Below are 5,040 nucleotides of genomic sequence, written 5' to 3'. Positions count from 1 at the left end.
CCCAATTTTGACAACTCCAACTACTCCTCGTCGACGATCGGGCAATCAAATGAAACGACTCGATTAACCCGAGTCGGTTCATATCAATGGTACCCTCCTAAAGAGGGAGGGCAAGTAACTAACTAGTGTTTTTTCAAACTATAAGTGAATTTCAGGTTGCTGGGTGCAAGTTTGTCAAATATCTTCATCTGCATCCAATGCTGAAATCCATTCATAGGACATTTCTGAAGTAATTCTTTAAATCCTTTCCAAGCTTCATATAGTGTTTCATCTTCTGTTTGCCGAAAAGATGTAATTGCATTTCTAAGCTTGGCATTCAAATTTGATGGTGTAACACCCCAAACCCAGCCTAGACGTTATGGTCGTATCTGGCAATGTCACATGATAGTGTTTTTGAAGCCTTGTTGTTACGATGAAAACATTCCATGTTATTATCTTTAGTAAACCTTTGTTAGAACTTAGGAAGTCATCTTTATTCATTTAAAAAAATTGTTTTGAAACATTCCTCGTTGCGGAAGCTTTAATAAAATAGTCTAAGTGATCATGCGTTTAGAAAATACTTTAACTTTTGAAAACCGAATTTCCTACGACCAACAGGTATAAATCCTAAAGTAAAATAAATAAATAAAAACCCAAATTTAAAACCAAAGTCTCAGAGGGTCCTTAAATTACAACCCAAATAATCAATAATAATCAAATCATAAATTGTAAATTGAAAACCATGAAGTCCAAAATTATCGTGGTCTTCTTTGAGTTCTCTGCTGTAATCGATCCGTCTAAGTCTAGGGATTACCTGTGCACATTAAACAAAAAGGGTGAGTTTACGTAAACTCAGTGTGTAATCCCGCAGAAACAAACAAACAATTAGTATTCACAGTGCATAGTTGAACAGTCTTGGGCCTAAGCCCTTTTCAATATCAGTGATAGTTTGGGCCTTAGCCCATCTCATTACAGTGTCAAAAATGTAGTAGGGCCTTAGCCAATCACAGTATCAGTAGTAGTAATAGTTAAGCAATAGCAAAAACCTACCCAACCAGCCTCTACACACCATCTCCGTCCAACCCTACACTCCATGTGGGGTTACAATCAACCCACCCATCCCTACACTCCAAGTAGTACCGGATGTGACACAAAATAGTAGTTTGCAGCTGAGCTGCCAGTAAATTACGCTTAAAGCCTTTCAGTACACTTCCTCCAAATAACAATCCCAACCCAATGCAATGTAACATACTTATAGAGGGTTGCGCGCGGACCAAGATCGAGTTGTCAAGTCACGGGAAAACTCCTACGAGGCTCTAAATGAACAGATCTGAAAATTAAAAACAAAGAATAAGATTAAAGCTGATCAGATCTGATATTAAATCCCCAAAATCAATAAAGTAGCAGCCAAGAAAACAAACGCCTTTAAGAATATCAATTATTGGATGCAAAGAAAACGGATTTGTGATTGATCTAATTCCCAATCTACCGAATCTGAGCAGAACAAACACGAATAGCAAGTTAGTCTTGAAATTCAGCCAATCGATGGAAACAAAATAGGATTTGGAACGGCAAGAACAAATAAAGAACTAAGGATCACACAATCTTCGAATTGCAAGGGTATAACGAGTTGATAAAGTTGAAACAGCAAGTTATGTTATCCCCGAAAATTCTAGCAATCGAAATCAAACAAAGATGAAAGCAAAGAAATCGGCAACGACTAAGAGTTTAGGGATCTTGACGATTTTTGGTTGCTAAGATCAAAGGAGCCGATCGGTTTGAATAATGATGAGATCTTAGAGTTTAATCAAGGCTGAAACACAAACAAGAACAGCAAAGAGATTAGAAAAGAATCGACACAAGCATAAACAAAGAAAATAAATCGAACAGCAAGAAATTAAATAGAAGTCCTAGTGATCCTTGAAATCTCGAAGACTTCACAAATCCCTTCAAATGGCTCTAATCTCCCCTCCAAAGAATATCAATGGCAAGAAGAAGGTTGAAGATGGCTCCCACAATCAAAAGATTATTAAAACAACTTCTAAAGAAAGCTCAAGAGAGAATTCTTGGAGAAAACCTCAAAGAAAATTTTGCACTTTAACAAATCTGAAATTTTAATGTATTTGAGTGGTGAATACAAGGGGTGGCCGGCCATCACTTATATAGGCCTCAAAATAATCCTAACCTTATTAGAAAACTTAAAATTTAACCCTAAATAATAAAAATAATAAAAGAATTTCTACTAACACTTAAATGGGCATTTTTAATGATTTTAACATGTAATATCTCTGGAGCCTAAAAAATTAAATAAACAAATAAAATGTTTACGAATTGGTCCTTTTGACATTTTGGCCTGATTTTTAGCTAAATATGTATGGACTTCTTGATTGGGCTGGGAATTTGCTTATTGGGCCTCGCCTTCAAGAATTTGGGCTTGTGATCCATCTTTTACCAAAATTGGGTCGTTGATGCTCGTAATGGAGATCCAATGCATTTTGGCTGCAAGATTCAGTTTCTTGGACCAAGATTTCCAAGATTTGAAATCTTGATTTTCTTGATTCTTGAAATTGCTCCAAACAGCAAAATTGGACCAAGATCCGGTTTCTTGATTTTCTTGAAAACAAGAAAGTGAATCTTGATTTTCTTGTTCTTTTGTGTATGCATCTAAGGCCTTGGTAACAAACTCTTGAATGGTCTCATTTAGTTTGGAATGCATTTGTTGGGCCTTTGATCTCGTTATTGGGCCTTGTGGTAATTTGAGCCCATCACGTTCTTGAACTTGGATTGGGCCTTTGTGACTCGTATCATTCCCCCCTTCCTCAAAAGGATTTGTCCTCGAATCTAAAAAATCAAATGGGGACAAGTCAGCCACATTAAAAGTAAAGCTTACGTTGTACTCACCAGGTAGATCAATTTTATAGGCATTATCGTTGATCCACTCGAGTACTTGAAAAGGCCTATCGCCGCTTGGGTCCAACTTGGTCTTTCTTTTAGTAGGAAATCATTCTTTCCTCAAATGGACCCAAACCCAATCTCCGGGTTCTAGTACAACCCGTTTGCACCCCTTGTTTGCTTTGTTGGTGTTGGCATCATTTGTTTTGGCTATTCGCTACCTAGCCTTCTCATGTAAGGATTTCACCAACTCAGCTTTCTGTTCGCCATCTAAATTAATAATATGTTCAAGAGGTAGTGGCGCAAGATCAAGTATTGTTAGTGGGTAAAAACCATAAACAAGTTCAAATGGAGAATAACCAGTTGTAGAATGAATAGATCTATTATATGCAAATTCAACAAATGGTAGGCATTCTTCCCAATTTCTAATGTTCTTTTCCACAACAGATCGTAATAAAGTCCCTAAGATCCGATTAACTACTTCAGTTTGGCCATCAGTTTGGGGGTGACATGTAGTAGAATAAAGTAATTTAGTACCAAGCTTACCCCACAATACCTTCCAAAAGTGGCTAAGGAATTTGACATCTCTATCAGAAACAATTGTTTTAGGGATGCCATGAAGTCTTACCACCTCTTTAAAGAATAAGTCTGCCACATGTGTAGCATCATCTGTTTTGTGACAAGAAATAAAATGTGTCATCTTTGAAAACCTGTCAACAACAACAAATATACTATCTCTTCCTTTCTTAGTTTGAGGCAAACCTAGAATAAAATCCATGGATAACTCTACCCAAGGTGAAGTAGGAATCGGTAAAGGAGTGTAAAGGTCATGAGGCATTACCTTAGATTTTGCTTGTTTGCATGTAATGCACTTGGAACATACCTTTTCCACATCCTTCTTCATATGTGGCCAATGAAAGTGTTCTTGCAAGATATCTAGTGTTTTGGCCACTCCAAAATGTCCCATTAAACCTTCACTATGGGCTTCATGAATTTATAAATCTCTCATGGAACACTTTGGTATGCATAACCTGTTTATTCGAAAAAGAAAGCCATCTACAAGATAAAACTTTTCAAAAGCAGTATGTCCATAATTCTTATAGATATGGCCGAAATTAGCATCATCATCATATAACTCCTTAATATGTTCAAACCCTAAGACTTTAGCATTCAATGTAGTTATTAAAGCATATCGTCTAGACAAAGCATCTGCAACTACATTATCTTTACCTGTTTTATATTTTATCACATAAGGGAATGTTTCAATGAATTCTACCCATCGGGCATGTCGTTTACTCAACTTACCTTGTCCCTTTAACAATTTAAGGGATTCATGATCTGTATGTATGACAAATTCATTAGGCAGCAAGTAATGTTGCCATACTTGGAGTGCACGAACCAATGCCAATAGTTCTTTGTCATAAGTCGAGTAGTTTAATTGTGCAGCATTCAATTTCTCACTAAAATAAGTAATAGGTTGCTTATCTTACATTAAAACGACGCCAATTCCAATTCCTGAAGCATAACACTCAAGTTCAAAAGTATTAGAAAAATCAGGTAATTTAAGAAGAGGAGCAGAACATAACTTAGCTTTTAGGGTCTGAAAAGCCTTTTCTTGGGTTTCACCCCATTTGAAACCCACTGATTTCTTTATAACATCTGTCAATAGGGCAGCAATAGTAGAGAAATCTTTCACAAATCATCTATAAAAACTAGCTAAACCATGGAAAGATCTCACCTTAGTTACCAATTTAGGAGTCGGCCACTCCTTGATTGCCTTGACCTTGTCCTCATCGACATGAATACCTTGAGCACTAACTATGAAACCTAAGAATATTAGTTTATCACAACAGAATGTGCATTTATCAAGGTTGGTAAATAATTTTTCAGCTCGCAGAATATCCAAAACGGTTCTAACATGGAAAACATGATCATCTAATGACTTGGAGTAAATTAAAATATCATCAAAGTGAACTACTACAAATTTACCCAGGTGAACCCTTAAAACATGATTCATTAATCTCATAAATGTACTAGGTGTATTAGTAAGGCCGAAAGGCATAACTAACCATTCATACAATCCAAATTTTGTTTTAAAGGCTGTTTTCCATTCATCCCTTCCTCATTCAATTTGATGATAACCGCTTTTAAATCAATTTTAGTAAATAT

At 36.2% G+C, this 5,040-nt stretch overlaps 1 non-coding gene across 1 annotated transcript; it reads left to right on the top strand.

The window, feature by feature from the left end:
• Nucleotides 1-204: 204 nt before the first annotated feature.
• LOC128040169 (small nucleolar RNA R71) lies at nucleotides 205-311 on the top strand. The gene has a single exon (XR_008194828.1). It is a non-coding gene; the product is annotated as a small nucleolar RNA R71 (small nucleolar RNA).
• The last annotated feature ends 4,729 nt before the right edge of the window (nucleotides 312-5,040 follow it).

The sequence above is a fragment of the Gossypium raimondii genome, chromosome 3 (assembly GCF_025698545.1).
Source record: "Gossypium raimondii isolate GPD5lz chromosome 3, ASM2569854v1, whole genome shotgun sequence".
NCBI classification, from domain to species: Eukaryota; Viridiplantae; Streptophyta; class Magnoliopsida; order Malvales; family Malvaceae; genus Gossypium; species Gossypium raimondii.
This window is presented reverse-complemented; position numbering and strand designations above follow the sequence as displayed.